General features: G+C 37.3%; 1 protein-coding gene across 2 annotated transcripts in view; it reads left to right on the top strand.

Annotated features, from left to right (window-relative positions):
• Positions 1-25,803, top strand: part of ARHGAP28 (Rho GTPase activating protein 28) — a 190,037-nt gene that overhangs the window by 3,173 nt on the left and 161,061 nt on the right. The gene's annotated exons all lie outside the window — the stretch shown is intronic.

Here is a 25,803-nt window from a genome sequence, read left to right on the forward strand (position 1 = left end):
AGAAGTGGACAAACAAAATAAGGTCAAGAAAGCCTTGTTTGTCAAGAAAAAAAAAGGGGGCCATTTAAAACTCAAATATCTGAGTTTTATAGCTCCGATCTTGCAATTCCGAAGAATCAAAGGGATCACTCATTCTTACCTCATTTTATAAATTAGTTAAAACTATGTATAGTTTCATAATAAATGAATATGTATAGTTTCATATATTCATATTTCATAAATGAATATGTATAGTTTCATAATAAATGAAACCACCTAAAGTCATATAAATGCACTGGCCTTTAGAGGGAGTTATGTGTACCTAAAAGATTCTAGGTTGGGATATATTGACAGTAAGGAATCCTCAGATTTAAGTTCTTTTTTTAAAATCAATATTCAGAATATATAAATTAATATGTTGATTTTTAATATATAGATTATCCTTTGTCCATCTTGTCCTGTTCTGATTTTGCTCTTTGAATTTGCATGGGGCAATCTGCTGTGGCATTTAAAATACTGTTATACATATTTCCTTTTGAACCTTTGGGATTCCTTCCTACACCCCCTGTTTCTTTAAGATTTATTTCTTTTTTTATATAATTTCTATCACCATATTCCTTGATTCTAATAGAGTGTGAGGATGGATAGACTTGCTTGTTAATTCTCATAATTAATTCTATTTTCTCATATTACTTTTACCTTTTAAAGTTTTCTTAGGAATTAATTTCAAGGACTCCACAAAGTCTATTTTGGCTATTATTTTTCAGTAGCATAGCATACTTGTAACATGAATTTTAATTTGTTTCTTTGGAGCTAAAAGGCAAGAAAACCATCAAGATACAACATCTTTCTGTCCCTAATAGGCACACAAACTTTTCAGTAGTTTAAAGCAAGAGCATAATTCCCTCAGAGGAAGTTTTAGCAAACATATTTCATTCTCACTTATTTTCCATTTTGGTCAACTGATTTGATATTACAACAACAACAAAAAACATCTCAGCTTGCGTTTCTGGACAGTTTAGCCTTATTCCTAATGAGGAACACCAATTACCTTCTGTGTTTAGCACCTTTATATGCTTAACAGTGGCAGGGAGTCCTAGTTGGTGTCTACAGTGCATTTCTAGATCATGGGGGATTCAAACCACTGCAAAATTTATTCATGCAGCAAAGAGACTCACAAGTCATAAGTATTTGTTGGGAGGAAGAGAACTAATTCTTTTTTTCACAAAATTGTATATCCACATCCTATTGTAAAGGAAGAAAGAGAATAAAATAACTATAAATTATCAGTTCTGTTAAATGGTTGAAATTAGAATCATGATTTTTAGAGAGGCTAAGCTTCTATTCAGAATCCAGAGTGAGACTATTGGCAAACATACAAAACAATTTCACTGATAAAATGAAACGTAGCCGAGGATAAAGCTAGATTTTGTTTTTCAAGGGTTTCCTGAGTATATACAAATAATGAAGTACAATTTTTTTTAGTGAAGGTATAGTAGAAAATGGCCATGATTATTTCTGATATTTATCTAGTTATACCATAAACTTCCCGAGATAGGACAAAAATAGAGGAGGGAAACAGCCCACTCTTCCTCGAAAACAATTATAGAAGCTAACCAAGGTTATCCTAGGAATTCTAGTTCTACAGCAATGTTTAAACTTCTGTGAGGGGGCTGTTGTTTCTTAACTATTCTTAATAATAAGATAATTTGATTAAAATGGAATTGATGATTAGAAAGTAAATATTTTACATTGAGGAAAAACTAAATTTAGCAACTTTTAGTGATAGATTTATTGGTACCTTCCTGGACTGAATTAATTAAGAAGACATTTATTTCCAGGTGCTAACTCTTACTAAGCATTTATGTAGGCCTGTATCAGCTTATGTACACATGCACAGGGACACCATATTCTGGGGGATACTAGGTATACTTTCTCGAGAGGATTCAAAAATAGTAATGGAAATAAAATTCTTACTAGACAATAGGTATTTGTAGGTGATTCTTTATGTTATGGTTGAAACCAGAGTTGGTGTCTCTGGTTTCTTTTTACAGTGGGATCCCTGCTGAGCGTAGATTCCTCCATATGCAGAGCTGTTGGAAAACATCTGGTACATTTCCTTTGATGGTGTCATATGGCTAAATATTTGGCCAGTTGCTCTATCCATTTTTAAGCTGCTCACTTCTCCCTGATAATTAATCTCTAATGTATGCACAAAAGTTTAGGGAATTTAGAGTATTGTAGAATCGCCTTATGTAGATGAAGATGATGACTAAAAAGTCGTAACTTTTAACTTTCTATTTTGATGTAATTTTGGGCTTAAGAAACTTGTAAAAGTAGTCCAGAAAATTTCTGTGTAACCTTTACCCAGATTCCCCAAATGTTAACATCTTGCAAAACCAGGATGCCATTTGTGAAAACTAAACAAAGTAAAACTGGTAGAATACTGTAAACTAAACTATGAACTATGTTCTGATTTCACCAGTTTTCCACTAGAATTGGAATTTTCCTGTTGTAGAATTGAACGTGGGACTCCACACTGAATTTTGTTGTATCTCCCAAGTCTCCTGCAATCTGACAGTCTGTCCTTGTCTTTCATGAGACTTTTTGAGAACTGGTTGGTGATTTATAGGAAGTCTTTCAAATTGGGTTGGTCTGATGTTTTCTTGTGATTAGATTAAGGTTATGCTTTTTTTTTTTTTTTTTTTTTTTTTGATCCAAGGTCTTGCATTGTCACCCAGGCTGGAGTGTAGTGGTCTAATTATGGCTCACTGTAGCCTCGACCTCCTGGACCTAAGCAATCCTCCCATCTCAGCCTCCTGAGTCGCTGAGGCTACAGGCACATGCCACCATGCCTGGCTAATTTTTGCATTTTTTTGTGGAGATGGAGTTTTGCCATGTTGCCCAGGCTGGTCTCAAACTTCTGGGTTCAAGTGATCTGCCCACCTTGGCCTCCCAAATTGCTGGGATTACAGATGTGAGCCTTCAGCCTGACCAAGCTTATGCATTTTTGATGAGAAATCTGTGGAAGTAATATTGGGTCCCTCTGAGGGCATCATACAGTGGGTATGCAATGTTGACATCTTACTAATGTTGGTGTTAGGTTTGATCTTCGGGATAAGGTGGTGTCTGCCAGATTTCTGTACTATAAAGTTACTATTTTCCTCTTTATAATTAATAGCTACCTTTGGAGAGATACTTTGAGACTATGGAAATATCCTTTTTCTCCTTAAACTTTCCTTTTAGCGTTTATCTGTGGATCTTGTCAGTAATTCACTAATGTGGTCTTCTAAAGGTGACTTTCTATTTCTCTCATTTCTTCTACATTTGACTACTTTACATACTATGAAATAGACATCTAGTAGTCTTGCTGATTTTGTTTTTACCTCATTAGCTTTTAAAAAGTCAGCCAAATATAAATAGACATCAACAGTCATTTAATCTACTCTTTTTTTCTTTTTTTTTTTTTTCAGTTTTGACACAAAGTATAAAAAATGGTTTAATTTTACCTAGTCTGACTTTATGAAAGCTCTAAAGATAGGTTTTCTAAGTTTTAAATTTCTGTGATTTTTTGGAAGCAAATGTTTATTAATAGACTCAAAGAAAAAAAAATCGGCTGGGTGCAGTGGCTCACGCCTGCAATCCCAGCACTTTGGGAGGCCGAGGTGAGCGGATCACCTGAGGTTGGGAGTTCGAGACCAGCCTGACTAACATGGTGAAACCCCATCTCTACTTAAAAAAAAAAAAAACAAAATTAGTCGAGCGTGGTGGTGGGCACCTGTAATCCCAGCTACTTGGGAGGCTGAGGCAGAAGAATCACTTGAACCCAGGAGGTGGAGGTTGCGGTGAGCCAAGATCATGCCATTGCACTCCAGCCTGGGCAACGAGAGCGAAACTCCATCTCAAAAAAAAAGAATCAGAAAGTTGCTAAATTAAATGCTGTGTTAAGAGAATGTAGTTGTTCTTAAATCCCACTTTGCCTAGAGAGTATTACTGAAACTATCTTTTATTCTTCTAGAATTATCTTTGCGCCTGATGGAAAACATTTTCCTCTTACCAGTGTTCAGAGATGTTATGTGAACATCTGCAAATGCATGTTAACTAAAGTAAACATTCTAATTTGCATGGAATCAGAATTTTTTCTCATTCCATACTCAAACTAAACAATTTTGTTTCTAAGGTAATTGCCATGTTCTTATTTCTCAACCATATGGTCTCTAGATATCAGTTCTAGCCAAGAATAAAAGTAAAATGTTATATAGCAAAGCAGAAGAGGTAAATGGAATGTTTTTCGGAAGAAAATTTTGGAAATAAATTCTATCTATTTAAGCAATACACTTTGCTTTGTTTTTAAGCCTCTTTGGATGAAAATAAAAAGTCAGGCATACCCTTAAATAGTGTTAGAAATGAACCTTTTCTTAATGACTGCTAACATTAAGACAGCATAACTGCATGTGTTTACTAAAGTAAAGGTACCTATTGAGACGTGTAAGTTTGCTTGCTTTACTAATAAATAGTCTATATTGGTATATTGTTTTATTTCCTAAAAATTGAAATTATTACTTATTTCTTCAGGCAGCTCTGAAAGTCTTTTAGCAGTACTTTTATTTCTAATATTGTTACTTTTAACATGCTTTGTAATTTACTTTTGATTAGATAATCAGCTTGTTACAACTATGTAAAGGCAATGCTGTTTAAAGGACTAAAGTGTATGCTCTTTTGTTAAAGAATTTGATAGCATTTATTTTGGTTTCTTTGAGAGTCTTTTTTAGCTTGTTTGCCTTTTGTCTCTTGCTGTGCTCTGGTTATTGAGTTAGTGAGTTTTTCAAATGTATCATTCTTTATCATATGAAGTTTCATATATCATTTCTTTGTGATTACTGTAGGCTGTGCATCAAAACAAAATACTAAAGTGTACAAAAACTTCAAGTTGCTTTAGTCTCTAAAGTGGGAAGTAAAGAAAGTAGATTGTTTTTTTATATATGCATCTTCTTAAATATCTGGGGTTTATGACACATTCTTTGAATATCAAATGTGTTATGTCACTCTTCAATGAATGAATAATATAGATAAACTGTCCATTTGACAGGCAGTTAGTGCCATGTAATTCCAAGGGTGGGAGAACATACACTAAGTATCCCTTAGAAAACCAGCTGCCTGTGTCATGTTACTCTGAAAAACTAATTAAATCTATGCATTCCTTTTCTGATCTCTTAGTTGAATAGATGATGACTGCATACAAACACACAATACAAAGGACAGGAAGGAGAAACTGGAAACCAAGGACAAAAGTAGTAGGTAGTGTTTCTTGAACTTTCAAACACTTGAGATTTATTTGTGCTATTTTAGCAATTGTAAGTTTTGGGTACTGATTATCTTTTATGTACCAAAGATAAATCTTTGTATCTTTGTTAAACTTTGTGGTTAGCCACAAAATTTACTTACATACATTTATAATGTACCGGAAAAAGAATCCCTTTGAAATTTCCTATTGAGTATTCATTTATGAAAATCAATTTAGAAAACACTGATCAATGTATTTGCCTTAAAAAGAAACCACTTATTAGTGTATTTACTTTTACACAAAGGTCCATCAGTTATTTTAGGTTTTTGAAGATCAGTAGAGAAATCTGACAGTGGCTAGAAAAAATTCTCAACATCCTAAAATGACATTATAACCCATACTATGATATTTGATTTATTTCTTTTCTCTCCACTTTTCCTCTCACCCTCACTACAACACAAAAATTTATGTAGTAGCCAAAGTTACATGCCAGTGGTTGGGATTAAATCTATATTTAAGTGGCAAGAGATAAAAAGCAGAAAAGAGAAAGAGAGAGAATAAATAAACGCAGTCAAAGAAGTGAGGACTAAACTTCTCTGAAGGTTTCCTCGACAACTGTAGCCAGAAGGGTTCTGACCTACCGTAACAAGCTGCCATCTACCACCATAATGCTCATTTGGTAATCAGTCATGCCCTAATCATGCCCTATGGTCCTGCGATGTTGATTCCTTAAAAATAAGTCGTAACTTTAATCAGAGCTTACAAATGAGGCAAGCACTATGCTAAAAGCTTGACATACATTATCCCAGTTATTCTTTAAAACAGTTTTGTGACACAGGAGGAAACTGAAGCACAGAGAAGTAACCCAAGATCACACAGCAAGGAGAGCCAAGATTCCAACCCAGTCTCCTCTAGAACTGGTGCTTTTAACCTGTTATTTAAATCTTGTAACATTATTAATATATTATGGATTTATTGTTTCTCTGCCTCAATTTGATTATTGAGAGCAGGGACAATACCGGTATAGTATTAGCAACCAGCAAGAGCAACTTCCACATAGTAGAGGTTATAAATATTCAGTGTTGATTTAGTCTTTCATTTTGCAAATATTTCTATTCTGTTTTAATGGAATAAGCATAGAAGTGGGTATGAATGGATATATGAAATTGATTTAAATATAATAATATATTTGAGGACTCTTGTTATCACTTGAAGGATGTTCAATAATAGGATTTTTTTTTTCATTTATATTCTTACCCTTCACATAGTCTTATTTAAGACTATATTTAACAGTATTTAAAACTAGACAAAATGTTCTAGAGCAGACATTCAAATTGACTAAGCTTTCTCTCTCTCTCTCTCTCTCTTTCAGAAGGAGGGCAGGTTTTAATCCTTTAATCTTTAGGTTTATGTTCTTAGTAACTAGATCTTATAATTTTTCACTTTAGTTTTATTAATTGCCTTTTTAACTACTAAAATATATTTCTATAGTTAAAAACATTTTTTTGCTTAATTCCTTGCAGTATGATTTATACCATAAGAATTCTTTTTTTGAGACAGAGTTTCACTCTCGTTGTCCAGGCTTGTGTGCAATGGTGCGATGTTGGCTCACTGCAACTTCCACCTCCTGGATGCAACCGATTCTCCTGCCTTAGCCTCCCAAGTAACTGGGATTATAGGCATGCACCACCACACTCGGCTAATTTTGTATTTTTAGTAGAGACGGGATTTCTCCATGTTGATCAGGCTGGTCTGGAACTCCTAACCTCAGGTGATCTGCCCGCCTCGGCCTCCCAAAGTGCTGGGATTACAGGCGTGAGCCACCATGCCTGGCCCTACCGTAAGAATTCTTAAAAAACATTGAGAAACAGTACTTCATGAGAATTAATGAGTTCTTCCTCTGTTCTTTCCCAATTTTCAGTCAAGTTTTCACCTTGTCTTGAGTTGAAGGCAACCAGGGGACCAAGTCAGGTCCTAGACTATGACATTGTAGAGATCAGTTCTGTTCTAAATCTTGCTCAAAAATTTAGGCTGTGGAAACTCAGACTCCTGAGCCATCCCTAGTCTCCTGTAAGCCTGAGTACAGCCTTTGTCCATCAGTGACCTTGGAGCCATGGACGATGCCAACCTCAGATGAGCCTCAGATATTTCCATTTAGAAAACGAATCCTAGGCCCATCTTAGTCTGGACCTGAATCCTCTGCAGAGGTCAGAATCATAATGGCCCTCAGGCTCTGGGCCCTTGTGTTAATTTTTCGAGCTATTCCTTTTAATAAACTTTAGTTCTTAGGACGCCAGAACTACAGAGATAGGACAATCATTTTCATTATGTAATAAACAGTAGTCTGGACTTTTCTGCTAACTGCCATGTTTTAGAGGTGTCTTCTCATTATTTTTAACCAGCTAGGGAGTTCAGAGTATGTTGCTAATGAGAAATAAGTTTCATGAAGACACAACTGGAAAGCAAAGTATGGAAAAGTGTCTTGCCTAGAGCCTCACAGGGAATTACCAACCTGTCGAGCCTGGTTTGATCACCTGCTTCCCATTACCACAGCGTTCACTCAGGCCCACAACATGGTCTACTGGGTTCGGGGAAGCAGGAAGGCCAACAGCGAGGAAAACATGGAGGAGGGGAAAACTGGTTCCCTGACTGGGTACAGAGCTAGAGAAAAGGTGGTGTCGATTATGAGAATGGCATTTCCTTAGCTTCCTTTCAAACACTGTTACAACCATCCGTGCACATTATCTTAGTGAGTGTAAGTTGGAGAGTCTTGAAAACATATTTGCTATGACTTTTCATTAGCATCTTAACAAAAAAAATTACTGACCTCAATAGAGTAAGCAATTAATGAGGGAAAGAGCTGACTAAGTTTCCACAGATTCTGTTTTGAAAAACAGAGGATGCCTAGCCCTGTGATTTTTAACATACCACAACTTAACTCCTCTCCCTCCTCATTTATAAGGCTCTGTGATTACAAGGTCGACTTGGCAACTGTTTTCATAAAATCTGAATTGTGCTGAGTTGCAGAAAGCTGCAGGCTAGAGGACTCCCACCTCTTCCAGCTGCTGGAGGCATGGAATTGGAAAAAGCAGGCCAGGCTCTGCACGTCTAAAGCTGTGTCATCCTTCATGAGGCAATGATCCCACACCAGCTAAAATAACATGAGTCATTGCTTATAAGAAGCCCAAGTGAAGCTGATTTCTATTATATCAATCCTAAACAAACATGATACTCCTCTTATCCAGATGATAAAAAAGTTCTCATTGTGGGAGTTAAGAAAAAATAGCACCAATTCTCTTTAGAGTTCATGGAAGTGCTTTGCCATTTAGCGGGCTTTTAAATTTATCTTAAACAGCAATTCATCATTTAGCCAAATCTTACTCTAGGTTTTTCTTGCTTTTGTCTCTTTTACTGCCCTACCCCCAACCCTGCCCACATCCAGTTTGGCTCATTAGTATTTTAATCTGGTTTGAAAGCTATTGGATCAAAATCCATAAAATCAAAACTGTAATCTTGTAGCTCTTTGCTTTTATTCTTTTCCAGGATCCCCCAATCGCTTTATTCCTCTAGAGTATAAAAGATGGTTTTAAAGTAGACCACAAAGAGCTGGAGAAATGGTTTAGAAGGGTAATGAAGTAGCTTAAGTAAAGCTGATGAAGGCCTCAGCTGGAATTGTGGGAATATGGATGAAAGGGACTGAAGGATTCCATGGGAAAAACAAGCAAATAAGTTGGTATAATTTGGTGATTAAATGCATGCTGAGAACTAGGAACACATAACTTGGTTTTCTTTTTTTTCTTTTTCTTTTTCTTTTTTTTTTAGACACAGTTTTTTGCTCTTGTTGCCCAGGCTGGAGTTCAGTGGTGTGATCTTGGCTCACTGCAACCTCAATTTCCTGGGTTCAAGCGATTCTTCTGCCTCAGCCTCCTGAATAACTGGGATTGCAGGCACCCACCACCATGCCCGGCTAACTTTTTTTGTATTTTTAGTAGAGACAGGGTTTCATTATGTTGGTCAGGCTGGCCTTGAACTGCTGACCTCAGGTGATCCACCCACCTTGACTTTCCAGCATGCAGGGATTACAGCCGTGAGACATCGCACCCGGCCATGACTTGGTTTTCTGTCTGGGAGTGTTAGGTATTGAATTTGGGAATTGTGGTGGATGAGCAGATTGTAGATGGGGAGACAATGAGTTTGACATGTGAAATTTCAACCTTTAGGTTCTTCTGGGATAATTAAATGTATATGCTCAGCAGACAGGTGGCTATACAAGTTAGAAGCCTAGGAGGGAGATCAAGGCTGAAAGTTCTAAGCTATTTATTCATGGGAGACTTCAGCATTTCGGGGATAGTTAAAACTGGGCTTGGATGAGATCTGGCAGGAGACAGTAAAGTCTCTATAGAGACAGCAGTGGAACAAGGATGGAAACTTGAGTAATGCCAGCTAGGGAAGGGCAGGGCTTGGGAGCCTGTGACAGAGACCAACAAGATGAGAGCATTCCAGAAGCAAAGGCAACAGGCTCAGAATGATCAGACAGCCACATCAAAAGTAGCTAAATGAACAATATGGTAAAGAAAATCATCCACCAGATTAAGTAGTGTGGATATCAGTGATGATCTTTGCTATTGTGGGTTTAATAGAGTTGTAGAGGTGGAAGCCACTTTGCTGCAGGTTGAAGAGTAATGGTGAGATAAGAAAATACAGGCAGAAAGTAGATATGACTCCTTCTAAAAGCTTAGCTAGTAAGAAGGAAGAGAGAGAGGAGGGAAACTGACGAGGGGAGCTTTAAAAAATGTACCCAAAAGAACTAAAATTCTGATAAAAGTCAAGAAAGAAATCTAGCATTTCTAAAATGCAGGACTTAAAAACCCATTTCTTTTCTTACTTAAAATCCTTTGATAATACGTTTCTGCTTATAGGATAAAACTTTATTCTTAGCCTCAAAATAATATGGAAGCATTTCTAGAACAAGAATATTGTCTATTTTCTTCATTACTGGATCCTTAACTACCTTCCCCTCTCCCTCATCAGAGGGCCTGGCACTTAGTAGAATCTTAACAAATGGTTAACTGTGGAGGCTGAAATGTGGAAATGTGATTTCTCCTTTGTTGGAAGCTACCAGGAAAGTCTTCCAAAATCTGAGCATCTCTTCCTTTACAAAGTCTTCCCTGAGAGAGAAAATACACTAAATTAACCTTTATTCATAGGATAATATATACTGTTGATAACATGCATAGAAATAAGAATAATAAAAAATCAAACTGGCAACAATTGTAAATAATCATAGCTTCATACATAAAACTGAGTGCAGCATGGATAGATAATTAATAGAAAGTAAATATATCCCCTGGTGTTTTAAAAGATTAAATTTTACTTGAGTCATTTCACTCATTAAAACCAGAAGAATTTAAGCTCTGATTCTTGCAATAAAAAGTGAAATTGAACAAATATTTATTGAACCTCTCTATGCCATATGTGATATTGGATGCTGGGGCTACAAAAATGGTTAATAGCTGGTCCTTAAGTGAGAAATGTGTTCATGATCAATTTCAGCTGCATCCAGAGTTCCACTCCTTGAGGACAGAAACTCTCTCTTATCTCTGTATCCTTGGCATTTTAGCCTACTGGCCCAGAATTGACACTGAATATGTGAATGGTTCAATGAATGAATGATTGAAAAAAAAATGCATAAGATACTCTGGGGAAGCAGAGAAGATGTAACTAACATTTAGGCCTCGGATTGGTGAGAGAGGGGTTACCGAAAACTTCTTGGAGGAGTCGATAGCTCAATTAAGTCTGAAGAATGAGCATGAGTTAGTAGGGGGAATTTTAAGAGTTGGAAGAGTGTTTTTGGCCAAAGAACCAGTGTAAGGAAGAGGCGTTGCAGCATGTAACCACAGATGCTGGTATTGCTGATACCATGAAATATGAGATGAGGGAGGGAGAGTAGAGACCATTTAATGTGCACTTTGAGTAAAATGATTAGGGTCAGACTGTACTGAGTGACACACCCAAATTCTTCATTTGGATTATGAGGGGCTCCATTAGTTGACCTCAAGGGTCTTTTCTCACGCTTAAATTCTATTTTTCCCTATTAAGTTGGAAGTGAGGGTAATTAGATAATCCTAGATTTTTAACTAAAACACAGTTTTAGACCTGTGCTAATTTTATGATAACACCTTTCTCCCCTCTCATTGAACTCTACTTATTTAATTGATCTCTCAGGTACTTTTGCTGTCTGTACAGTAGCATGAAATTTTTACCTAATTTTAGTTCATTCAGTTACTCAGAGTGGAGCGTGGTTTATTTCAACTAAGCTACCTAAGTCCAGATAATATATTAGTAAGATGCTTGTGTTTAAGATTTTCTTTGAAAAATATAGCCTGTCCAATAAGCCGAACTGATTTTTGTTTTTCAGATGATTGTGAATTGACAACTCAATAGGAATGTTAGGTAGTGTTTAAGAATGCTATGGCACTTTATTTTATTTTTTTTCAAAGTTAAAGGGAGTAGGCAGGAGAATGGCGTGAACCCGGGAGGCGGAGCTTGCAGTGAGCCGAGATTGCACCACTGCACTCCAGCCTGGGCGACAGAGCGAGACTCCGTCTCAAAAAAAAAAAAAAAAAAAAAAAAAAAAAGGGAGTATTCACTAATAACTTCTTTTTTGAAAGATAAATTTTATTAATATTTTATGTGCTAGATTTAATAATTTCATTTATACTTAATTATATTTACTTTAACTATGTTTATATTTCATTTAATTAAAATGCTTTATACTCTATTTTGGCACAAAATTAGAAAAATTTAATAGAATTTAAATTAAAGTGGAGAGTTCCAAGAAACACGGGAGCATATTGTTGAATATTTTCCTTGTGTTTTTAATAATTCAATAAAACACACACACATACATTTTAAGAGGAAAAATCTATTTCACTTTTTTTCCTCATTTTCTGCTTTTGAGTGTCCGCTGACATGCTAGGTCCTAAAACTGATATCTGATGACATATTGCAAGAATGTGCCTGGGAAGGAAATGGGCTTAGAGGCTTGACAGGAATTTCCCTCCACCAAGAAACCCTTCTTCATCTTTCTTTCTCCCTTCCTCACCTTTCTATCTTCACTTCATCTTCTTATCCATTACCATGGAGGGAAAATTATATAATGGTCATGAATCTAAAGACCTCCAGGATTTCTGAAGCCACACCCACAAACAAATAAAAATAAATGCTTTATTTAGTGATAACGGTCAGTTTAAAAATCAAGGTATACTTCCTCCACAGTAAAGTGCACTGTTAAATATTCAGTTCCATGATTTTTGACCCATGTAACTACCATCCAAAACAAGATATATAACATCTCCTTCGCCCCAGACATTTTCTTCGTGCACTTTGTTTCTTCAGTTACTCCTTCCAGGCAACCCGTTTCTGACTTCTATCACCACAGATTAGCATTGCCTGTTCATGGAAGCCATCACAGCATGGATGATTTGTGTCTGGCTTCTTTGCTCATCGTAATGGTTTCTGAGGTTCAGACACATCATTTCATCGAAGTCTGAAAGTGCCAATAATGTGTACAGACCATTTAGTGGCTTTATCCTATTATTGTACCTGATTGTCATCCACCTGTCTGGCAGCTATTGGCTTTTGGGTTAAGAGGGGCTGGGCAAGGAAGCAGGTTTAGAGTAAAACCCATCACACTGTGAGAAAACCGAACTCAAGATTCTATTCCCAGGACACTGCATCTGGAGACTCATTTCTCTATTGTAGATCCAGCCAAGATTGGGATGTAAGCAAGTTTATTTTTGTGCCCGATCAATTAATTTTGGCTTCCTGGAGCCCTTCTGTTTTCTCTGTAGTGATCCACGAAGGGATCATTTGGTTCTAACAAGGAACAGTCTTCTTAGCATTTAAGATGTTTCACCTTCCCAAAGCATATATACATTTCTTTAAACCCCTAATAGTGAGACTCCAGGTCTCATTCAGAGAATGGAATGTTCTTTAGGCAGGAAGTCACACACCTCAGTGCACATAATTTAGACCAGGGTTTGGCACAGTTTTTCTGCAAAGGGTCAACATTTTAGGCTTTGCTGGTTATATTTTCTCTGTGGGAACTCTACTATTGTTATCGAGAAAGCAATCATAAACATTACATGAACCAATAGAGTCGATTATGTTCCGAAAAACTTTATTTAGAGAAACAGGTAGTAGCCTGGATTTGGCCTGTGGGCCGTAATAGTATCTGACTCCCGATTTAGATAGCTTTCTGCTCCGCCTACTCGTGAGGCTTGTGTAGCAAGCCTATCCTAGCAAAATACAGAGAATTAGTTTTCCAGAATACAGAAAGCTGAAAGGAACCTGGGGTTGCAGCTGTTACAATCTCTCATTTTTAAGTGAGGACACTGAATCTCAGAGTAGTAACTTTTCAAGGTCACAAGGAATCAGTGAGGAGTCTGGACAATTCAGTCTTTAACAGTTTCTGATGGATATGAGTCACATTACTTCAAATGTAGTATCATGTTGACATTTGGAGAAACTGTCTTAGCTCATGTGTTTTAAAGGAATAAAAGAGAAAGAGAAAGAGAGAGAAATGGATATAGGAATTCAGGTGGTAGTATTCTGACAACTTAACCAGGGGTCAGCCAAGAAAGGATGAGAGTTATACATTTAGCAAGTAGATTGATTAATGAAACAAAAAACAGCACTGTATATTGAACACTTTGTCCAAGTCTGTTTTAAAATTATATATGTATGATGAATGAATAATAAATAATTTTAACTGAGAAAATAGAGACCTCTAGATTCTCTGATATTCAGTTCATTCATCCATTTATTCTTTCTTTTAATTTTTTTTAGCAAACATTCATCAAATATCTTCTCTTGAAGGCACCATGAAAGAGCAAAGCTAATCAAGACAGAGTTCCTGTGCTTGAGGGGCTTATACTGGAGCCCAGGATAACTGGGAACCATTTCTTGTTTAGTACTGTATCCTCTAAAGAGGAAACAGGGTTTGCTTCATGGAGGACATGATATTTGAGTTGGACATGTGGATATGGTGTGATGTGTGTATATTGGTCTATAGATGAAGGTAGATGGTAGGGAGAGGGAGTCAATAATTCAGTCAGTAATTCAGGTTGGATGTATTTAGAGATTGGCAAGGGAAGTAGCGATAGTTTTTGTAGATATGTTTGGCAGGGTTTAATTTGTGGGATGGGATTGGCTCAACAGACCAGTTGTCAAACAGATCTCAGTTGTTTCAGCCAAAGCAATTAAAATAAGTTAATAAAAGTGCCTTACTTTGGGAGGGTGTCTTCAACTCTACAGATGCCATATAGTCTATTGAAGTAATTAAAATATTGAATGAAATATCAAAGCATTAATTTTGAAAGAATCAGACTCAAGCAAAAAATTCTTTTAGTGCTCTTGAAGAGTTCATGCTTCCCCACACAAAAAATACCCGAATAACTGGTAGAAACTACTTTACACATTGGAAGTAGCTGATTTAATAGCTACTAATCATAAACATATGCTGGAATCATAGTGGTTCAGCCAGAGTGCCAGTATTCAGACTTCACATTTAGTAGAGATATACATAGCTCTTACCCCCAGTGACTCACACTTTCTGTGTTTACTTTGGCTTGTGGTTGGATGACCCAGCTGGATATCCAGTGTTGTGCACCAAAGGCACATGGGGCAAGCAGAGGGGGAAGGCTTTAACTTGACACTAATGAAACACTGGCCTGCCTTAGGCATTTTGGTAGTTGTGTGAATGTAAAAATATTACTAATAACAGAGCATATTTTGGAGGCCATCTCAAACCTGGTCAGCTGCATTTAAGTTCATGGCCACTGGTGCTGTGGAATGCACCACTGTTTGCTTTGAAAGTGGTGAAGGAGATCCAGTTAGAGATTTTCTGCCTTATTGGAATGACACCACCCCTAGAATAGAAATCTCCACATTTCCAAACAAGATTCAACCTAAATCAGCAAATATTCAATTCAACGAACCAGTTACTACATCAATACCTATTCCGGGAAACTTTTACATCCAGGATATCTTTACATTTATAGATACCATGACTCTATTATATACCTGGAGAGAGCTCTCACAGCATTAAGAGTGTTACTCTAGTACCTGGAGATTAGCTTTGAACAAGTGTAGGGCAAGTTCAATATAAAAATAGCACATGGCTAAAATAGGGCCTGGCTCGAGTGACTACTGTGTTGGAGGCTGCCATCTGTGTTGTCTCCTTGAATCAGGACACTTCTGGGCAGCATTGCCATGATGGGCAACCTCTGTGGCTTGGATGTTTCTGGCTGATGTGAGAAAGCTGATGGAGGAGAGGCTGGGAGGACTCTGGGCATACCAGAAAATACCGTATGTATAGGATGTTTCTGTTCTCAGAAGTGAAAAATTTTGGCAATCAACATTTAACAAGGTCAGGGCCCAAGAAGGTACTGCCTTCTAGTCATTTCTCAAGGAAGGTAGAGAGGAAACCGAAGCCTTTCAGTATTTCCCATATGTTTACTGGAAATTATACGAATTGTTGACTAATAGGAAGACAAGGGAAATTAATCCTTTTTTTAACCCTCACACCCACAGTTTGTGGCCCATTTCCTAAATGGGAGTTTGCTCTGTGTTTCTAGTGCCTTCCTTGCATTCCCTTGTGGCTGCATGATCTGCACAGGAGACCGTCAGTCCCTAGTCTTGTGTGCCAAGATGGAGGCAAAACATATTTGTTTATGTAAATGTTTGTGCATGAAATATGTTTATGCATATTTGCTTATCCTCATTCTGAGGTTGGAGATAAAGCTTCTAGCACATCTCTGACCAATATAATCATAACAACATTAGACAAAAATGTTTGTGCTAAAAGTCAAAATCATAACATTAGACAAAAATGTTTGAGCTAAAAGTCAATCAGTGCAAACAAGTGATCTGATCTGTTTGTATATTATCCATTCAGTAGGCCATAGTATACTAAAAATAGAAATTCAAGAAAGGCTAGCTAAAGTTATAGGTAGCAAATTAATAGCATATCTTTATAGGAAAGTAAGAAATGTAAAAGCCAGATATTACTCTCTCTCCTACGAATATTCCTTGGTAGTATTGTTTGACAAAATGCTGGACTGGAGAGATATTTTCCCTTACCCAGGGTTTTATAGTCTGCTTTGATTGCATATAACCTGTCCAGCAATCAGTTTATAGGACAGTTGAGCCCCAAGGACCCATAGAAAACATCTAATCTTATTTTTCAAATGAAGAAGGTGAGATGTTAATCAACTCAAGTCTCCAATGTTCTAACATTTCTATACCATTTTTTTAAAGGGGAAGATCTCGTCATGCTTTTTCACATTGTATTCTTGCCATTTCTTCCATATAATATGTGGCATTAGAGTATAGCATCACTCTATCCACAGAGTGAGAGATAGCTTATATGTATGCAAAAACAGATTTTTGGGGAATGCTTAGCATCCATAGATTCAGGATTGTACTCTTTCTCAGGCCTTGGTATAAATGACATATTTAGAGTAGTAATATAATCAGTCTGCCCTTTGAAAAGGAGTATTTTAATGAAAATGAGCGTTCTATTTTAAAATTAAAAATTAGAACATAATTAATTTTCACTGACAGGTTATTCTCAAGTAGTAAAGTGTAGGTAGCCTCAAAAATACACCCTCAGTGCACATTTAAAGTTCAGTGAGGATTCCAAGAAGGAAAAAGGGATATCTTCAAAATGGCATTTGTGATGATCTCCAACTCAGTTTTCTTTTCTGGGTTCCTTCCTTCTGTCTGTTGGACTTTTCCTTTTGGAGAAGGCAACTTAAACTCCCATGCCTTACTGGGTGCCTGCTCTCACGTGTCTCTGGGTCTGCGTGCATGGTATTAATTGCTAACATCTACTGAGTGCTTCCTGTAAAGCAAGCACTGTTCCAAATGCTTTACATGTATTAAAGCCCCTAGGGTTTACTCCTATGAGGTAGGTATTTTTTTGCTTCTAATTTACAGATTTAGAAACTGAGACACAGGGTAACTAATTGGCCCAAGTGAAGTATGGTAATGTCAGCCCCAAACCCAGTGCTGCTGCTGTTGCTTTTTAAAAATTGTGGTAAAATATACATTCCACAATACAGCTCATACCTCTTAGCCATCACACTCTGTTCCCTTTCTATACATCCTACTTCCTTTGCCTGAAGAGCCTCTTCCCCAGTCTTCACCTGGTAAGTACTATAGTCCTTGGAGATTGGGTCATATGTTACTGTATTAGTCTGTTTTCTGTTTCTTTAAAAGAATGTCAAAGACTGGATACTGTATAAAGAAGATAAGTTTGTTTAGCTCATGAATCTAGAGGCTGGGAAATCCAAGTGCTTGGTGCTGTATATGGCCAGGGCCTTTGTGCTGTGTCACAACATGGTGGAGGACATCACATGGTGAGAGGGAAAGAGTGTGCCAGCTCGGATCTCTCTTCTTCTTATAAAGCCACAGTCCCATCATGGAGGCCCACCCTGATTACCTTACCTAATCCTAATTACCTTTCAAAGGCTCTACCTCCAAATATCACCAACATATGAATTTGGAGATTAACTTTTCATCACATAAAATTTAAGGGACATATGTAAAACATAGCACTTAACATTATCTAGAAAGCCTTCCTTAGTACCTTTTCCTGTTTTCTTCCAATCTGGGTCTAGATTATTTCCTTTATGCTACCAGTAAACCCTGGGCCAGTTGGAGCTATAAATTTATTATTTCCAAAGGTAATTATGATGTTACTCCTCTGTAGCTGACCCCTACCCCTGCACTGGACTGTAGCCTCCCTGAGAGCTACAGAAGTCAGGGTTTATCTTTCTGATCTCAGTACCTAGCAACATACCCTAGAAATATTTATGGAATAGAGAGAGGGAGGCAATGTATGAATTTTTTTAATTGAAAAACAAAATAACTGACTGCTTAAAATTTTTCAGAGAAGACAATTTTTTAAATTTTACAATAAAGCATAGAAAATGATACACCAAAGGAACACAGAGAAATGTTAATGTAGGTCAGGTTCCACATACCCAGCTCCTAATATTTTCCCTTTGTCAGATTTTATCTCTTATAAAGAAAAAAAAAATTCCCAAGAGGTGAAAGAGAAAGGAAATGCTTTTGTTTTTCAACTGTGAAACTGGAGTTTCCATGACCTCACTGTGAGGCCATCACTCTTCTTGGAGGTATTAATAATTTGTCTCTTGTTAAAGTACAGCATCTAATTTAGGGCTCAGTGACTTAGGATGATTTAGAAGGGATCAGAAAACATAATTTTAAAGACTGGAAAATGATGGCCATGAGGAATATACATGGAAATCGATATTATTGGAGCTGGAGTATAGAAAGGCAAAATTCTCTGTGCCAATTGCATCAACAAGAAGAAAATATTGTCCCACTGGTGGGCACATACAAACTGGTTCTCTACGGGGGTGTCCACCCCTAGAGAGAACTGCCAGCCCCAGCAACAGCAGTTGCTCCCCACTAGCAGCGTCATAGATCACAAAATAAAATAGTGCTGTCTCTTTGTAATTGTGTAAGCCATAACATTTGCTGTATAATTTTCTTTTCTGATTTTAGCTTGATTTTCTGTCCTCGAAATTTCCTAGGGTTATAAACATAATTGGTGATTGCTAAGACAAGAAGCCAATTTTTCTATTATAAGAAATAGCAAAGTACCTTCCGTTTTTGAAGGCTTGCTTACAAAACTTAAAAAAAAAATTCAAGGCATCTGGGAAATTCAAATTCATAAAATAGTGTTTAATTAGAAAGGAAAGGAAGCTACATTTGTAGAACAGAGTAATTTGATTATATTTTAACTATTAAATAATTTTCAAGGTGGTCATTATTATATGCACTTAATTGACATTAGATTATATTAAGAATTTAATTTTAGCTCCCTTTACAAATTGGCCAATGCCCATTCACCCTTGGTAGACTAATAAGGTTTCTACTGAGCCGTGTTTTTTATTAATCCTCATTACTACTCTCACATAAAAGACACGAATAGGGCCAATGGAATTCTTTCCACTATTGAGTTCAATAAACACAATTTCTGGAGCTGTTTCAACAGAATGTGAGCATTATTATAAATTATTGGGAACTCAGACCCAAATCAAAACAATGAAGCAAAACAGACCTTCCTGCCTGTTCTGATTGCATCACTGTCCTCACAAGTCAATAAATGTCTAGCGCTTCACTTTAAAATTTCTTACAAGCTTTTTCTTGGTTCTCTTTCTCTAACTTGGTCTCTCACAATCTTTTTGTGTCTAAATTTGAGGTCATTTGTTTCTTCAGTGCAAACCTCATGCAGAATAACAAAGATTCCAGTCTCAGCAAAACCACGAAGTGCTAAATCCACCTCAGCCTCTGCATGAGAAAGACCATGTCTAAGGAATGCTGTGAAATGGGCTCTGGAAGCTTCTCGTGGGCTCAAAGTCAGTTCTTGCCTGGGAGTGCTGTGTGACACAGCAGGCTTTTCCTCCTCTCAGCTTAAGAGCATGGACCAGTGACAGTGAGGCCCTTTGTTCTGCTCAGCACTCTCTGACCATCCCTGGTCACAGTTCAGGAATGCAGAAGTTGGGCTTCTGAGAAATTAAGCTAGTATCGTTGCACCAAGTCATGGGTTTATGTTTTTGCTTTATATGTTCATAAGCATTTTATTTGCCTTCATTTTTGACCCACTAATTGACAATACTTTTTTTTTTCTGTTGTTGCTATAAATACTACGTATGGGTTTTAACGAAGTATTAATAGAACCTCAAGCTTTTCCTAATAAATCACAGGCTTTTGTATCTTTCAGAAATGTTGCTTAGTTGAGTGATTCTGGGTCTAGACTAGATGTAATTTGCGAGGAGGGAGAGAATAAAGGGATTTGTAATATTTAGGGACCCAGTTTGAAATGGTACCAATGGATTTATTTTGTATTTTTTTAAGGGAAGAGTCGTTGAAAGAGACTATTAAATAATGTCTGCTTATTTTCAGGACAATATTGTAATTGCAAAAGATTAAAGTAGGAAAATTAGTTTGAGATGAGAGTCACTGCTCTTGTCTAAAAAGAAATTTCTTCAAATTAGTCTTTAAATTTTTTTTGGATATTCCATTTTATCGAATGCAAAGTGACAATAACAGATACTGTGTTTTCATGAGACCAAATTGAGATCAACTATATTTTTTCTTCTTTGTCTGCTATCTGTGTGTGTGTGATTCATGGAGTTAATGCAATCTTATGATTTACTCTGTAGCATACAAAGAAGTTTCAGTTTATTCTATAAATGCAGACCACACTTTGAAGAACATAATATATACAACCTCACATAGTGTGAAATTTGAGATTGATGTTTAAAGATTATTCTTAATAAAGTGGGTATTTTCCAAATTAAATGAAAAGATAATATTTGGTGAAATTAGTTTGAATTGGTTGAGGCATCTTATGTTTGCCACTGTTTTTAAAGTTTCAGTTCTGATGGTCTTCCGGAGGCGTAGCTACTGTATGTTCCGATTCTCTAGTAGCATTTCATCTTCAAACATTTTACCCCTAGCATACCAATTTTTGTCTTAGTAAATATGGCCTCTGCCCATAAGAGACAGAAGAGGTGAGGTTGCTGAAATTCTTAAAGGAATCCAATTGTAAAGCTGACACACAGAGCCATGCTCACTTTTTGTGACTAGGATTTGCTCAAATTCTGGACTGCACTAGCACATTTGTTCTTCAGTATTACATCAATAGCTCTAAAATATATTATACAATTGATTTCTGCAATTATTTCATTTGTTCTTGATGTCTCCTTATCTCAAATATGACTATTTGCATGAAAGAACAAGGTAACAGGTAGGAAGAATAAGTGTTTAAAACATTATCGTAGAGTGGAATATATAATTTATTTTTGGCCATGTGACTCTGAAGCTGTAATTACTTTCCTTAAATCTTTAGTGATATTTACTTCTTTCTATTAAATGTGGTCTTCAGTCCTTATTGCAGTTTCTTCCAAAAGGTACCACAAATCCAACAACTATTATGGCAAACCCATTAATGATATGTCATTATCATCATGAGATTAAACTGTATTTGGATAAGTGGGGCCATTTAATGTTGCTAAATCACACTAGAAGAAGGGAAATGAATACAGTTCTGTACTGGGTATCATAAGCAGGATAAATTTAAATACTAAGATTTTAAGAATCCATGCTGGCTAAGAAAGGGAGAGCATTGTCAAAATTCTCAAATCTCAAAGGGAGAGCATTGTCAAATCTCAAATCTCAAATCTCAAAGGGAGAGCATTGTCAAAATTCTCAAAAGTAGGATAGAGTTGGCAGTTGTCTCCCTGATACTAATTCACCGATGGCATGGAGCAGCTTTCCAAAACTAGTGACCAACTGTGCCCTCCAGCATCCGTAATTTGGTGGACTGAGATTAATGAAACATAATGCTTCAGGGCATATGTAAACTGTTCTTCTGCAGAGATAGGACAGGAATTTTCTCCATTCATTCTGCAGGTCAATTTCCCAAGGATCTTCATAAGTAATATTGTGAAATGAAGCCGTGGAGCTGGGAACCTGAATTTGCCAGCTAAGTTTCCCAAGTAGACTATATGTCTGAGTGAATAAATGAATTTGATCCAAGGGTAAGGAGGTCAGGGGGTTTGTGTAAGGGGACTAAAAGAAAGTAACTTGGCTGGGAGTAGTGGGTCACGCACTTTGGGAGGCCAAGGCGGGTGGATCACCTGAGGTCAGGAGTTCGAGACCAGCCTGGCCAACATGGTGAAACCTCGTCTCCACCAAAATACAAAAAAATTAGCTAGGTGTGGTGGTACACGTCTGTAATCCCAGCTACTTGGGAAGCTGAGGCACAAGAATCACTTGAACCCAGGAGGCAGAGGCTGCAGTGAGCCGAGATCGTGCCACTGCACTACAGCCTGGGTGACAGAGTGAGACTCTGTCTCAAAGCAAAAAAAGAAAGTAAATTTTTGGAAGAATTTTAATGTGATATGGAAAAAGCCTAGATCTCCTAAGGCAAGTGATGAGTCAAAGACAATATGGGAAACATAATGTGAGAGAGTGAAGTTGAGTAGTGGCTCCTTTCCAAAAAGTGACAATGGAATCCTTAAGGATATAAATGCTATTAGGGTGGTTATAATAGACTAGAAGGCACTGAAACAGGAGAGGCAGTGATTTGGCAAAAGGTCTAGAGGAAAATGAAGTGTTTAAAGGCAGGAAGAGGCAGAAAAAGGAGAAACGGAGAAAAGCATTGTCGAGCTCATGATGGTAAGAACAATTGATTTTAGGATGAGGAAATGAAAGCATTAGAATTATTAAAACCATATAAAAACCAGTAATTATTTAAATTATTAAATTGACTTGTGCCAGTTGCACTGGTTGTGCCTAAGTAAGATAACTGTTTATTTTATTATTCAAAATGATACAATTTTGAGAGTGAACTTAACAATTATGCCTGGACAGCAGGTATAACCTGGGGTTTTCTGAGCAAACCAGAACTTGTGGTCATCTTATGCCTGAGTCCAAATACCATAAAATGTAGTATTCCATGTTTTCTAATGAGTATCATTGCTGACCAGCATTTGAGCAATTTCTTTTTTATCAGTAAACACCAAAATATCAATTAAATCAATATATAGGTCTCAAATATTTTGGTTCATATATAGAATCACAAAAGAATCGGGGCATTTTGGTTATAAGTCACTGTTATTTCACTTTCAGTCTCATCAGTATTGAAATAATCAACTCTGTTCGCTTTGAAAGAAACAAATCTATGGGAAAGGGTAGGAGTCCTTGATGCCAGACTGTTGGATTGGGATCCTGGCTCTTCTACTGACTGCCGAAACTTGGGCAGGTTATTTAGGTTCAGTGGCTCAGTTTCCTCCCTGGGGATAGTAATAGTATTAATCTCACAGATTTATTGTGAGAATGAAAAACATTAAGTAAAGACCTTAGAATGATGACTGCAATATAGATCTATGGAAGAGCCAACTATTCTTTTATTATATTCTCAGGGCGCACTGTTCTTTTTTTGCAGGGTCCTTTAAATGATCATTTCCTGTCCTCTTTCCCTTCCCTCTCTTCCTACTCTATCTCCATTGCTTTCAGGTGTTAAAAATCCAAATTGAATAAGGAAAGTAACTCTCACGGAAATAACTCGTATCAGAAAATATCCTTTCTACTTCAGCTTATGTTAGAAGAATAAGATACCACATAGAAGGGGGATCTTCCAAACCTAATAAATGTGGAGGTTGATTTCTTAATATACAATTATTGATCATCATGATTTAATCAAAACTGAAGGATTCATTTAAATTGAAAAAAATGTTCATTATTTGGTGTATAGTCAGGGTTTCCTAGAAGGACAGAACTAATAGGATATATGCATATATGAAAGGGAGTTTATTAAGGAGAATTGAATCACACGATCACAAGGTGAAATACCACGAGGAGCAAGGAAGGCAGTAGTGGCTCAGTCCGAGCCCAAAATCTCAAAAGTAGGGAAGCCGACAGTGCAGCCTTCAGTCTATGGCCAAAGGCTGAGAGCCACTGGTGTGAGTCCAAGAATCCAAAAGCAAAAGAACTTGGAATCTAACATTCAAGGGCAGGAAGCATCCAGCATGGGAGAAAGATGAAGACCACAAGACTCTGCAAGTCCACTGTTCCCACCTTCTTCTGCCTGCTTTATTCTAGCTGCACTGGCAGTTGATTGGATGGTGCCCACCCACGTTGAGGGTGGGTCTGCCTCTTTCAGTCCACTGACTCAAATCTTAATCTCTTTTGGCAACACCCTCACAGACACACCAGGAAAAATACTTTGCATCCTTCAATCCTATCAAGTTGACACTTAATATTAACCATCACACTTGGGTCTTGACAATAAAAAGCATTACTTAAAAAAATCAAGAAAATACTCTTTCTAACCCTTTGCAAAGAATATGACCTGCTAATAGTTATCACAAATGGCAAATAGCAGTATCTTTTGGAAACATGGAAACTGGTTAGTGGAGTAAGCCATTATTTCACATGGTGAAGTTTGGAAAACAGGAGAAAACCCTATTAGACATTCATAGAGATATGTAGGAAAACAGGGGGCAGGGCAGTGTTTAAAGAAAGAAGAGAAATAAATGAAATAAAGCAAAAGGAGCAAAATGTCTCTAGAAAGATGGGTGAGAGGCAGAGATAAATGAGAACAGAAGCTTGACCAGCTTTACATATTGAAAGGAACGTATCTGAAGTAGGAATTCTAGGAACATACCGATGATTAATACAAAGCCAGGATTTTACAGTCATTATGATGTTACTTTCTTAGAGAAATAAAATCCATACAGATTTGCTAAAAGGAGCATTTGAGGTCATGGTCAATGTTCTATCTTACCTATCCTATTGAATTAAGAATTAAGCAGTGACAAGTGTATATATGTTTCCAAAATTTTGTGATCTCTTTCTCCCTATGTCCTCCTCTCCATCATTGCAAAGTTAATGGGACCTGTGACATCAAAGACACAGAAACAGACCAAATATCCAATGTTTTCAGCAACTTTGGTAAATTCTTTAAAAACGTGGTAGAGTCAAGGGTCTTTCCAGCATCCAGTAGAATAAAGCATTGAACACAGAGTTAGTTGTTCAAGGCACACAAGCAGGAGTATGGATCAAGCTCACACAGCACTGCCCTAGAAGATAAATGAGCTCTGCCCTTAGATTATCTGCCCAGTCAAAAGACTTAGCATGGTTTACCTGAGACTTGGCCTCAGCATTCCTAAGCCAAGCTATGAATTTTTGACTCTGAGAGCCATTTTCCGTGTACCACTAAGTCCTTTTTTGTGCTGTATTAAATAGCTATTTCCCAAGTTTATTGGCAAAGGGTTTGGGAAACAAACTGATGCCTGAGGAGTTCTTTTGACCCGTGCCACTGCATGGAGTTGTAGGTTTGCTAGCAATATTATTTAGGATAATCCAAGTGAGAATTCCTGTGGCAAACATACTATAATAAAACCATCAGATGAGCAATGGGTGAGGGGCTGGGGAACTTGTTAAAAGCCCTAAATCATAACTAAGACTGTCCTTTTTTGCTTTGGTTTAGGGCGGAGATTCTGCTCTGGAGTCTGGTGCTTGCTTGTCTTTTTTTTTTTTTTTTTTTTTTGAAACAAAGTCTCACTCCGTCGCCCAGGCTGGAGTGTGTTGGCATGATCTCTGCTCACTGCAACTTCTGCCTCCCGAGTTCAAATGGTTCTCCAGCCGCAGCCTCCCGAGTAGCTGGTATTGCAAGCACGCGCCACTACGTCCGACTAATTTTTGTAATTTAGCAGAGATGGGGTTTCTCCATGTTAGCCAGGCTGGTCTCGAACTCCTGACCTCAGGTGATTTGCCCACCTGGCCTCCCAAAGTGCTGGGATTACAGGCGTGAGCCACTTCGCCCAGCCACTTGCTTGTGTTTTAACATTACACCAGAAAACCAGAAGGGAAAGGGTGAGAAATGCAAATTGTCCAGTTTTCCTCCTAGCTGCTTGGTCTAGTTAAACATT

Source organism: Nomascus leucogenys, chromosome 4 (genome assembly GCF_006542625.1).
Source record: "Nomascus leucogenys isolate Asia chromosome 4, Asia_NLE_v1, whole genome shotgun sequence".
Lineage (NCBI taxonomy): Eukaryota > Metazoa > Chordata > Mammalia > Primates > Hylobatidae > Nomascus > Nomascus leucogenys.